General features: G+C 33.5%; 2 pseudogenes; both read left to right on the top strand.

Moving 5' to 3' along the window:
• Window positions 1-1,422: 1,422 nt before the first annotated feature.
• LOC125869887 (bifunctional L-3-cyanoalanine synthase/cysteine synthase 2, mitochondrial-like) lies at window positions 1,423-8,117 on the top strand (annotated as a pseudogene).
• Window positions 8,118-9,727: 1,610 nt separating this feature from the next.
• Window positions 9,728-10,937, top strand: LOC125871197 (probable O-methyltransferase 3; annotated as a pseudogene).
• Window positions 10,938-14,383: the final 3,446 nt, after the last annotated feature.

Genomic DNA, 14,383 nt, shown 5'->3' with positions numbered 1-14,383 from the left:
CACAGGACCATTCTAAATATAGCTAGGGCCCTCAGATTTCAGGTTGCTATCCCCCTCAAGTATTGGGGTGAATGTGTTTCTACTGCTGTCTATATTTTGAACAGACTTCGTTCAAAGTTACTGGGATTTCAGATTCCTTATGAGAAACTATATATGCATCCTCCATCATTGTCTCATCTCAGGGTGTTTGGGTGTTTGTGTTATGCTGCATGTCCTAGAGTATTGGACAAATTCTCCGCTATGGCCATTTCTGTTGTGTTTATGGGATACTCTTCAACACAGAAAGGTTACATCTTATTTGATCTTCATGCTCATTCTTTTTTTGTAAGCAGACATGTGATCTTCCATGAACACATATTTCCTTTCAAGCATGCACAAGAATCCTCTAATCCTATATTTCTAGTTCTGGACATACTAATACCCCCTGCTGACACTGTATGTGTCCCACCAGTTGATGGTTGTGTCCCACCAACTGATAGTTCTGTCCATATTGATCCTTGTCCAGTGTCTCTAGTTCAGTCACCACATGTTGCTCCACCTGTTCCCACCAGAAAGTCTAACAGAACCAACAAGCCTCCTCTTGCTAAGATATTGTTGCTTTTGATGCATCTAGAGGTTGGTATATCTATCAAATGGATGTTCATAATGCTTTCCTTAATGGTGGCCTTCTTGAAGAGGTCTATATGGTTATTCCTAGTGGGTTTGCTAGACAGGGGGAGACTCACAAGGTCTGCAAACTACATAAGTCCTTATATGGACTTAAGCAGGCACCAAGGCAATGGAATATGAAGCTGACAGAAGCCTTGATAGATATGGGTTTCAAGCAGCGTCATTATGACTATTCATTATATACTAAGCACACTGACAATGATATTGTTGGGGTGTTGGTTTATGTAGATGATCTACTTATAACTGGAAACAATCAACAACTTTTATGAAACACTAGACTGGATATTCAAAAAAAATTCAAAATGAAAGATCTAGGTGAGTTAAAGTTCTTTTTGGGCATTGAGTTCTCAAGGTCCAACAAAGGCATACTCATGTAACAAAGAAAGTATGCATTAGAATTGATATCTGAGTCTGGCCTAGAGGGAGCAAAACCAGCCTGTACACCTTTAGAGATGAATCAAAAGCTCACATCAGTTCAATATGATGAGCATATTAATGAAGGGATAGCTAAAGGAGACATCATACTAACTGACACTACAAAATATCAAAGATTGGTAGGAAGGCTTTTATATCTCACTATGACAAGACCAAATATTTCTTTCTCAGCACAAGTCTTGAGCCAATTCATGCATTGTCCTAAACAATCACATATGAATGCAACTCTTAGAGTAGTTAGATACATCAAAGAAGCACGTGGATTAGGCTTGTTAATGCCTGCATGAGACACTTCTAAACTCATAGCTTACTGTGACTATGACTGGGGAACATGTATGGAAACTAGAAGATCAGTTACAGGCTACTTGGTTAAATTTGGTGAAGGACTTATTTCTTGGAAATCAAAGAAACAAGAGACAGTTTCAAGGAGTTCCGCTGAAGCTGAGTTCAGAAGTATGTACAACTAAGATAACTTGGTTGATAGGACTATACAAAGAGTTGGGGGTCAAGATAACAACAACAATAAATATGATTTATGATAGCAAGGCAGCCATCCAGATTGCAACTAACCCATCTTTCATGAAAGAACAAAACATTTTGACATTGATTGTCATTTTGTTCGAGAAAGAATTTGCCAAGGCATGCTGAAAACTCAACATATAAACATTAAAGACCAACTAGTTGATCTACTAACTAAAAGTTTGAGCAAGATACAACACACCAGTTTGTTGAGCAAATTTGGAATAAAGAATATGTTTCAACCATAAAGCTTGAGGAGGAGTGTTGATCGATTTAGGAGATTGAACAAGCTATATGGTGTGAGTTAGTTAGAGTTGTTAGAAAGGTTCTAGAAGCTTCTATAGTTAGTTATGAAAGTAGTTACAATACTATAGTCTATAAATAAATATTGAACTACAATGTAAAAAGCTAACTTTCAATGTAACAGAAAATTTATTGATTTCAATACAATGCTCTCTTCTCTTCTCCTCTGTTCTTCTCTCTGCAATTCTGCATATTCTCAATCTCCATTAATAGAGTTTTCAGTTATCAGTAGTCCTAATTCCACCAACTTGCTTGTCCTCCTCTTCTCCACTATCAACATTCTTCTTTCTGATTATAACAATATCAGTACATAATGAATTGATGCGTGGGGTATACCCTTCACTCTTCAGGGCTGTCTACTCACAAAGTCAAAGACAAATTAAAACATTCAAACCAAAAGGTAAAATTTTTTTGGATAAAACTTTCGCGTATAGCCACTCAAAAATAGCTTCATTACGCTCCGTAGTTATAGTTTGCTAATTACGATTCATAGCTTCATGTTATAGGGAGGAGAGTAGTGAGCGAAATTAGGAGAGAGAGGAGAGAGGTGAGCGAGAGAGGGCAAAGAGTGGGAGAGAGGTGAATATATATATATATATATAAAATTGTATATATGTAACTGGTATACATATGTATTTGTATATTTGGCGAGTAAGATTGGGGGAGGGAGGATAGAGGCAAGCGAGAGAGGGCAAAGAGTGGGAGAGAGGTGAATTGTATATGTGTATATATATACATAATTGTATATATGTAACTGGTATACATATGTCATTGTATATCTGGTGAGCGAGATTGAGAGAGGGAGGAGAGAGGCAATTGAGATTGGGAGAGAGATGAGAGAGGCAAGCGAGATTGGGAGAGAGATGAGAGAGGCGAGCGAGAGAGGCGAGCGAGAATTTGTATAATTCGCATCTCATTTGTATAATTCACGTGTTTTTGTATACTTCAGTAATATAAAGTCTGGAATCATACAAATATAATAAAACTTGAAATAACGAATTGATACAAACATAAACATACGAACTTTAAACAGTTATATATTAGTATGTAATGTTCCAATATATGAAGTTAACACGATGTAGTCCAAATTCATTTATTATTAACAATTTTCTTGTGATGTAGATATATGCTTCTGAATATCTTTTTCTCAAATTGAATTGGAATGAAATTCGAAAAAAATAAGGTTGATTTGAAAGAGAAAGCTTTGGAGATGATTAATAAGGAATAATGACCGTAAAACATGTCTGAAAATAAATGATTAAGTATGTAATAGCATATTTGCTATTTAATGTTTAAATAAATTCATAGTAAATAAATAAAATATACTATAGCTATGTGCCTTAAATATATAACAAAGTTTGCCATATCATATAGTTTTTCCTTAAATGAATGGTAAAAATGAAAAAAAGTATCAAAAATTTTCTTGTGCTATGAACAATCAATTTATTTTGGACTATAAAACAAGTCTTAACCATTCACTTAATATTTATACAAGAATTATAATTTTAAATATTTCATGTGAAAAAAGTTGAGTAAAAAATTATCAAAAAATTTTATATTATATTTTAAATGAACGAAAAAAAGAGAGTAAACTATGAGGAAGTAACCATTAGGTGAAGTAAACACACAATTGGCTAAGGGCATAATAATGAAGCAACACAAAAGTCAAAACTTTGTGGGACCAACAAGAGAATGCATTGCCAACAACTAAAGCCAATTGTTAAAATTGAAAAGCCCGATTAAACAAGACAAGTTGTAATTGGCTTCGATTAGATAACTAGATCATTGTTTGTTTAGCCGTTAGAACTTCTCAAGATTTTTCTTCAATAAAAATCACTTAGAAAACAAAGTAACAAATCAAATGAACCATGCATATGAGTTGACATAATGCATGTCACTCCCCGAGCCTACACCCTGGGCGGGACTGACACTCGAAGACCATTGCTAGCCTCAAGCGAATCCTTGGCCTGACTTACTAACTCAGTGGAAGACTTAACTCATCACATACACATTTATGAAGTAACTAGAATGTTATAAAGAAACATTCAACTGGCCTTTAAGGCAAACTCAAGTCTTTAACACAAGAAATGAAAAGTAAAGACAACTGAAATAACTAACTGATCGTTTGTCTGTCTATGAAGCCTCTAAACAACTAAGATGGATGTCTGGACAGGCCCACGACATCCTAATAAACTACTACTAAAACTGAAAGCAATGAAAATGAGTCCTCTGGAATGCAAAGAGGCTCAACAACAGACTCTGAACTGCTCGCTGGATCAACGATGCGCCGGATGCCGATCCTAGTTACCTGTGTCTGCATCATAATAAGATGCAGGCCAACTGACATCAGTACATTGAATGTACGAGTATGCGAGTTGGAATGCTAACAAACATATGCTTGAAAGAGAATTTGGAAGAAACACTTACCTTGGCTCTTTTCAACTCATGAATACTTACTAAACTCATTTCAATATAAAGAAGTTTAAAACAAGTGCACTATAAAGAAAGGTTGTTTAAAAGAATGATGTCAACTCTGTGTATACAAGAATACAACTCTGAAATATATGTAAAAATACAATAAACTGATGTATATAAAAATACAATAACTTCTGTGGTAGTTTCTCTAACCGATAACCATCACATAAGAGCTATAGTGATGATACATCGATCTACCTCATGCTGCCAACACATCCTATACCCGGCCAAAGGTATAGGACCTGAACTACTAAGTGATCCACTAGTCTATTGTGAAAAGGGTTCATCTAAAATGTATGACCCTTTTCTACCCATGGTGGCTACATGGTTTTATAGAGACGTGAGCTATCTGAACTCATGCTCGCCCCCAATTCGGTGCTCAATACTACTCCCAAAATATACTAGCTCTTATGTTTAATAACATACTTCTTCTATGATTTGAGATTAATGCTCAAAAACTTAGCTCAAAGGCTATCTTGGAAATCAAAGTTTCCCATCTTGCTTCATTTAGAAAGCGATTACTTTTTCTGAAAACTCGCCCGAAGGCTCTTTAGAAATCTTAGTTTCCGATCTTATTTAAATGTGAAAACATTTAAAATCTCTTTGGAAATACTTAGTCCCCACATACTTTTGAAGAAATGAACTTCAATCTATACTCCTTACTCTTTTCTCAACTTGATCTTTAAGTCCTAAAACAAAGTTTAAAGCATTTAAAAAAAGACTTCTTGAAAAGACTCTGAAAACTTCCTAGACTTGGCACTTGATCCTTGAATTTGAATTTATGGATTCAAGGTTATAATTCATGTTTATGGATGATTTCTAGGTGTTTAGAAGTCATTTAGAGTAGTTCGAATCAATGGAAAGTGTTAGGACACTTTAGAATAACTTAAATAGGCTAAACGATGAAAAACTGGTGAAAAACGCCAATCCGAGCGCGTCCCGGGCGCTGCGCCAGGCCCCAACTTACTGGGGCTTGTTTTGCACGCACTGCAGGCGCGCCACCCCAACCTCCTGGAGCTATGGGGGAGCGACGCACCTAGCCCTCCCCAGGTGTGTCTGACGAGTATTTCAACTCCTTTTCTGATCCTAAATCATTTCAATCTGATTCTTTTTCCCAAATTCACCTTAGATTCATGTATCCAAATCATATGCACAAAAATCTAACCCAAACAACTCAAGGAAACAACACTTAATCATCAAGAAACTCCTTAATCCCAACTCATATTCAAGAACGAAATCAATTCAAGAACAACTATCAAGAACATCAATTTCTCAATATTTTTAGGATGAAAATACGTTGAATTAAACATGTTTGGTGCGAGGGTGAACTAACCCAACACTATGTGATCTCACATACCTTGTAGGGATCACCCCCGACGAATTCCACAAGCCAAACTTTGACGATCTTGAACGTTCTTGCTTCTTCTTCTCCTTTCTCCTTAGCCCTAGCGTGAAAACCCAAATTCTAAAACTTACTAAAATCTGATTTGACCCATATTAAACTCCTAAAAATGGATTAAAATAATATGGCAATGAAAAGACTAAAATACCCCTTAAAAATTCCGGATTGGACATTTCCTTAATCCAACAGCCCAACTTCCAAAGGACATAACTCACTCATCCGAATTCGGAATCGCGTAAACTTGGCGGCGTTGGAAATATCATTCCAAGAGTTTTCCAACCATATCTGGGACTACACCTAAATCATCCTGAGCTAGGAGTTATGGTCGTTTGAAGTTGACCAAAAACTCACTTTAACTTACTCAAAATTTTTCAGATTTCCTTGTACTTTCCAAAAATGACTATTTCCAGATTTTTAACTTCTTTCTAGTTGCAAGATGTTACAATGCATCTAGCTAAGAATAAAACACGGACAGTTTACAACATAACTAAGAGTTTGAGACACTGAGAAGTAAAAGTATAAAATTAAATCTAAGTGTGTTATAACTTTACCATTTCCAGTTCATTTAGAACAAAATTATTTCTAAAATATTTCTTTTTCTAGGCAAGCAGCAAGGTGTTTTCACTTGACAGGAAAGCATGTCCCTCTTTAAATGGCTTTCCTGGAGCAACACTTCATAACGTAACTCTAAACCACAATTTTTGCAAAAAAGGGTTCTATATTTGCGTTTGACTGCATTCCGGATGGTACTATCCAAGACTGCCACATTCCAAAATTCTCATATTGACTATCAATCTTCTAGAAAGATTTTAACCCAAGATCTTGAGGTCTTAGACCCTTCTTTGTATCAGCCATTTTCAGCACACACTTATGTTTCATGGTCTACTTTCTTCTGCAGTACATTGTTGATAATCGCCGGGAGAACAATCTGTGGCATGGTGGATTTGTTTTATTCTTCACACTTCTAACTCAGATTAAAGAGACGGGAGATGATTAATTGTCCATTCCTCTTGGCCAAATTCCAATTAAACTTAAGCTTATTCGAATAACCAAACCTCAACCATCTTATACAAAACAACATTAAATGATGGCACTATTACCTAACTTAATACTTGTAAACCTCAATTACATAAAGGAATCAATCATCAGCTAGAGACGTAAGATAAATTGAGGGCTATCCTAAAGTAAAGACATAAAAACTACTAAACAAATAATCTGAAGGCAAATTGGCCAATAAAGTAAACTAAACAGATCAAGTAAAGGCAAACTATCTACTTATGAGTAAATAGAATAAATATGCAGAATAAACTTATATATTCAGTCAGTAAAAAGTCTCCATTCATACATGAATAAAAATGTATAATCTTCATAACATGATAGAAAACAAAAAAGTAAAAGGTAATGCACCAGTCTGAAACAAAGGAGAAATTTTCACAGGTAATTACTTATGTGTAGTTTGAAAATTGATTAGCTTGGTCTTAAAATCTAATACATCTGGAAATTAAAAAAAAACAATTGCAACAGATTCATCACACATTTATTTCGATCTCTAACATGTTTGTTGATTATTATTTATAATTAGCGGAGGTTGATTGAGCAAACATCAGGAAATATGGGGATCAGTATGGCATTTATGACAGCAATGAAAGGCTACAAAAATGGTTTTGACAATGCCTTCGTACTCGAGCATGGAGAGGAGAGCATTTGGAGCCGATTTAATCCTCACCGATCCAACCAAATGGATGGAAGGCACTGTTAAGAAGGCTTATGAAGTTTTGGAATCTACACCTAATGTTTTCTCGCTTCAATAATTTTCCAACCATGTAAACACTCAAGTAATTTTAAGAAACTTAACTTAATTAATATATTCTCTGTTTTACAACAAAATTCTCAATTTCTTCATATCGAAAACAGGTTCATTTTGACACAATTGGCCCTGAAATATGGAAAGAAACTCTAGGTAATGTTGACATATTTATCATGGGATACTGGTGTTGGAAAGTATCTCAAATCTAAAAATCCTAATGTCAAGTTAAATATATACTCTAATGTAGTACTCTTGATTCCTCGAGACAAAATCAGTAAACGTCCAAGGTAATCCCATGTCAAGAAATTGAGAAGAATACTATGTCAAAAATAGTTAACATTGTGCTTATATGGACTCGAGCAAAGTGAAAGCAATATATTGAATGGTGGAAAACCAGGTCCTCATCATATAACGGGAAATGAGGTCGGATTCAAGCCAGATATCCTTGACATGGATCTAATAAAGGAACACCGACACTGGAAAAGTAGTGAAGGATTACCTAGCTAAATATAACCAAAGTTACACAATCCCTTAGAAACGAAGTTCGTGATTAAGATATAATAGAGCTAATAAGGTGAATTTCCTATCGAAGAATCAAGGATCACCTCAACTAACAACCACGTATCAAGTGTAATTCCACAAATGGGGTCCAGAGAGGGTGGTGCAAGGATTATTTCAAGTAGGGGTGTCAAATAGGCTGATTGAGTTGAAATTGGAGATATTAAAATGGGTTGAAATAGAAATCGAGTTGGATCTTGACCCGCCGAAATTTACTTTGGGCTCAAATGGGCTAAAAATCGGGTTGGGTTTTGACTTGCCTAATTTGACCCGCTTAAGTCAATAATTTTAACATAGTGAAATATCACTTTTATAATCACAATTTGAATTTCAACTTAAGATTTTTTTTTTAAAAGGTAACAAATGGATAGATAAATCCTAAAAGATATTAAATAGATAATAATTCATACCTTCAATATCGGAACATATCTTAATAAAGAGTTTTAAAACTGGTTGAAATTGGAGATTGAATTGGGCTCGATTGAGGATTCTCTTAAAATGGATTAGGCTTGAATGAGTTGAGATTGAACCCAATTCAAATTATCTTGAGCCCAATCCTTAAAATTCTAGGCGGGTTACCTATGTTTGGGTTCATTTTTGACCCCCCTAATCTCAAGCAAAATGATTTTTCTTCCTGGAAAAAACCTTAGGCTTGAGCAATCACAAGTTGACACACACCAACAGTTAGCTGAAGAACTTTCTCAAGACAAGACTAATTCTGTAATTAGTTTGTACCAAAAGATAATACTAACAAACGCCATTAGGGTATTTCTAAAGCAAAATACATGAGAAATTTAATCAGACAATAATCATCCAAATTAGTAGTTAGAGTATCATTCTGTACACATGTATATGAAGGTCACATTAATATACTCAGGTAAGGATTTTCCCACAAAACAAGTGCAATAAGAGAAATTAATTGGAGAAAATAATTACCGTGAAAGAAATAGACGGAAAAATGAACACCTGATTACAAGTGAAGATGGAGTATGAAAAGTAAACAGAGCATCGGAAGAACGAAGATAGTCCGCAAAGTAGCAACGCAGATGCAGCACACGTAGGTACAGAGTCACTCTTCTGAATAGAAAAAATGGTGAAATGTCTAAAATACCCCGGATGACCAAAGTCAGATTGACCGCAATACCCTTGGTTGTCCGAAGAAACCCATACTTATTTAGAATGAAGCGTTATTTCTTTTTATATCTTGACAATATTTTTTAATAGTCCGTTGAAGCAAGAAAGAATATACAAATTTGTTATTTAAACATATAAATTTTAAATATCATATTTTACCATTAATGAGATAATTTATAACATAACAAATATTTATAACTGATTTAAATCCCTAATTTTTTTTGAATTAATTATTTAAACTTGGTGTCTAATCAAGAATTACGACATAAATAGAAATAAAGAAAACTAAATTAGATTATATACACCTATTAAAATCTTCTTAAATTTAATGAGGGTCGTCCTCTCATTCTTGTTATATACATGCACATAATCTTGTATCCTAATTACCTCAGCCAGTATTATCTTTTTATAAAAATCACTCAACTATGGCATTGCCTAATGACATGACTAGAGAAATGTTGGCTGCTCAGGCACACATATGGAACCATACTTTCAGTTACATCAACTTTATATCACTCAAATGTGTGATTCAACTTGGAATTCCAGATACTATCAACTCTCATGGCCAAGCCATGACCCTCTTTGATTTGGTGGATGCCCTGCCCATCAACAATAATGCTAAAACTTTAGATTTTATTTTTCGTCTCATGCGTATTCTAGTTTATGCCGGCTTCTTTAATCAAACCAAGGCTAATGATAAAGAAGAAGATGGTTATTTACTTACTCCGGCTTCACGTCTCCTTCTTAAAGATGAACCATTGAGTCAAGTCCCCTTTGTGCAAATACAACTAGATCAAAATTTCATGGATCCATCGCACTTACTTAGCAAATGGGTCAAGAATGGTGATGACCTTAGTACTCCATTTTTTATTGCTCATGGCAAGGTCCTATTTGAATATGATTACAAGGACCCAAAACTTAACCATTAATTTAATGAAGCCATGGCTAGTGATTCCAGACTGGTTATAAGTGTGGTGATTGAAAATTGTAAGGGAGTTTTTGAAGGATTGAAATCATTGGTGGATGTTGGAGGTGACACCGGAACCGTGGCTAAAATTATTGCGGAGGAACATCCCAAAATAAATTGCATTGTCTTTGATTTTCCACATGTCATTGAAGGAAATGAAGGGAGCAAGAACCTGAGCTATGTGGGAGGTGACATGTTTAAGTCCAATCCTTGTGCCGATGCGACTTTACTTAAGGTAACTTTGTCATACAAATATTACTCCATTTCATATATGATTACTGTAACTTTCTTCACTATATCAAAAGAGAATTACTTGTGTTAATGGTTTATGCTTGATGACTAATGATCAATAAGCAGTGGATACTACATGATTGGAGTGACGAAGAATGCATCAAAATACTGAAGAAATGCAAAGAAGCAATTCCAAGAAAGGAGAGGGAGGGAAGGTGATCATCATTGGCATGGTATTGATGGATTGTAACCTAGAGAAAGGAGAAGACAAGTCATATGAAACTCAATTTTTCTTTGACATGCTCATGATGGTACATGTTTATGGAAAGAAAAGAAATCAACAAGGTTGGGCAAAACTCTTCTCTAGTGCTGGTTTTAGTGACTACAACATCATTCTTGTGTTGGGATTGAGATCTATTATTGAGGTTTTCCCTTAATCTATGGAATTGGATACTAATAAGATCATTTCTTGTGTTATATAGGAAAAGTCTCATTCCTCATTTCCCTACTAAATAAATGTACCTCTTTGTGTTTTATTTTCAATCCTTACGTCTTTGGGAATTGCAACTACTTCTTTGATATAAGTAAATTATTGTGATAATAATTCATTTATTGTCTAGATAAACTGAAAAATATCTATAATTTCACCGGAAAATATTCCTTCTAGTACATATTAAGTGTCAACACCTGACTAGTTAAGAAAAATATTTAAGGACATCAATTAGATGCTACTATCCACTATTACCCTTTTGGTCATTACTAAAATATTTTCTTAGAAATGTAAATTAGTTAAGATCCTCATAATTAAATGAATGGTTAAAATGAAAAAAAGTATCAACAATTTTCTTGTGCTATGAACAATCATTTTATTTTAGACAATGAAAAAAATCTCAATCATTCACTTAATATGGACTAGATGGAGTATGATTTAACTAGGTCTGTATTTTTTGTTGTCTCTAATTTCAAATTTATACATAAATCGGTAACACTTGTCATAGATTATTTTTAATGGTCCTACATGATTTTTTTTTTTGTTTTTTACCCTTACAACTTATTACTTATTCTCAAATTATTTTTCATGATCTAATTTTAAAAATTAATTAATAGGGAAATGTGGTAAAATTATCCCTACACTGTGGTTGTCGACTTGGTGGCTACTTTAAAAATAATTGGGAGATCTGATTATGTTATCCTTTTAAAAAATTATTTTTAGTTTTATGTCTTTTTTATACGAGAGATTTTTATTTTTACATATAAAATATTTGAACAAACAATTTTTTTAAATTAAATTTGTAAGTAGTCATAAGAAGTCATTTACATCTTTATATTTCGTATACATATTGGTGGTTAGAAAAAGTGCATGTTTGCTTGTTTTTTCTTGAAAAAGAAACTAGCAAAAGCGGTTGTATAATAAGGACATCCCATGAACTCCTTGGACACACTTATTAATTAAAGTAGTATTGTTTGTGTTATGACAGTTACACTCTGTTTGGATCATTGTTACTCATTGTATTGTATTGTATGGTTACTATACCTAAAATGTTTGTTTTAATTGTTACTTAAAATGTATTGTATTGTATTGTTAAATTCCGTTGTTACATAACAATGAAAACTCCCATTTTATGGAACAACCAATTTGGTGTGTTTCCATTGTTACTTAATTTCTTTTTTCAATTATATCTTTACATAATATGTCATAATACTATTTTACCCTTTACCTTGTATTATTTAATTCTAGTCAAACCTCCTACCCTAGAATAATTAAGGATATTTTAGTAAATTTATAAATTACAATACAATACGATACAGTCAAACCAAACAATAAAAATGTTAATAAACAACAACAAACAATACAGTCTACCCAAACATTGTATCTACCATACAATAGAGTACAATACATTATGCAACAATGGGTAACAATGATCCAAACAGAGTGTTAGGGTCATTTCTATGTTTTATGCGTTCTTTTCCTATTTCGCTCCTTCCCGTAGCTTTCTTAAGTTTGTGTGTGGTGATGGGTTACGTGACATATTTTTTTCTTCCAAATGCACACGCAAGTGCACATGGTTGTGGAAGTAATATAGTGTCTCTAAAAAATTCGAATTATCAAATCCAAAGGACATGTCGATTAATTATTCTTACTAAATTATATTAATTCTATTTTTTTTAAGCGTACCAAAATAATTTACCGTATTAGAATGCAAGAATAAAAGATGTATACTAATGATTGAGAAAATTCTAGGGTTGTAGCTTACTAAGAATTCATGCATAGTATCTTCTTCTATGGGCTTCAATTAGTTATCAAATCACTGATTTACAAAGTTGAATGTATGATCATGGTCACCAACCTCTAATCGCCTATCACAATTAGCAGACCAATTAACTATATCGTTGAGCTAAGATAAACTGAACCAATTGCGGCACATTAATTTTTCATCTTGTTTAGTAACCAAGCAAGGTCTATATATCCATATCCTGATATAAATCAAACCTAATTTTTAGAGAAGATCATACTCCTTTTGTCTCACGTTCTATCCTCCTATTCCTCTCCCGAGTTCAATTTGGGCAATGAGTTTACTTCAATGATGGTCAATCACAAAATACTAAAGTAAGAACAAAAGAGCAATTTATGTGATAACCAATCTTCAGTCCACAAAACTCAATACTAAACAATCATTCGTAGCTGCAACCCCAGAACAAGTATTTTTTAGCTACTAATGGCAACAAGGTTTTAGCTACTAATGCCTAAGAAAAGAAAAAAAAAAAAAAACCCTAAAAAGTATTATGCTTTTTCCATACAAAGTATCTCCAAGTATCTCTCTTAGTAATTAGTCTTATTAACTTTTTTTTATAGATGTAGGAAACCATGAATAAAATAATTGAGTCCAAAATAAATTAGAAAATCAAAACCCAAACGGAATTGAATTTCATGTGAACGGTGGGTGTTGCCCACAAAATTGGAGGGGCGTTCTTCTTTCCCACGTGTCACAGCTTCACATGTATGTTTTCTTTGTTTTCTTTTGCACGATGGAATATATATAAATAGAATATAATATTCAATTTAATCGATTAAGTTGTTTGCTTGATTTTTTTCTTTAATCGTTCATCTTTAATTTATTTAGGCCCTAAATTTCTTCATCTACTCGCCAATTTAATCCTACAAATAAAGTATACCATTAAGCACAATCCATAAAATTCATGCTAAAAAAGGATAAATATAAATAATGAATGTGAGGCAAATAATGATTATTTTTGACCTCACATCAACACTCCACACTTAAACTTTTGTTCGTCCTCAAGCAAATATTAAATCTCATCTCAAAAAATCAAATTAGGAATGCCACCACCACTTTAGTTGATACAATCAATTAGGCCATGTGACAAAATTCAAACCATCAAGTACACTTCTCAATCATTGTGGAAGATATACAAATAAACAACAAGGGTGTGTTTGGTATGAAGGAAAACATTTTTCGGAAAATATTTTCCAATTTTCTTATGTTTGGTTGAGTAAAATATTTTCCAAATCAACTCATTTTCCTCAAATTTAAGGAAAATGACTTCCCTTCAAAAATTAAGGAAAACATTTTCCAAAACTCTCCTCCAACTTCAAATTACAAATTTTTTTGTTGAATAAAAAATTATTTTAAGCTTATTTTTTAAAAAATATTTTCAACTTCGATTTATTTATTTTTTTACTCACCCTCACCCTACCCTCCACCCAAAAAATAATTTAAGTTAGTTTTTAAAAAATATTTCAAATTTCAAATTTTATTTTCCCCCCACCCCCATCCCTACCCTCGACCCCTCCCCCCCAAAAATTAGAAAATTAAAGTTTCTTTCTAAAAAATATTTTTAAATTTAAATTATTATTTTTCATACC

Source organism: Solanum stenotomum, chromosome 7, assembly GCF_019186545.1.
Source record: "Solanum stenotomum isolate F172 chromosome 7, ASM1918654v1, whole genome shotgun sequence".
Taxonomy (NCBI): domain Eukaryota; kingdom Viridiplantae; phylum Streptophyta; class Magnoliopsida; order Solanales; family Solanaceae; genus Solanum; species Solanum stenotomum.
This window is presented reverse-complemented; position numbering and strand designations above follow the sequence as displayed.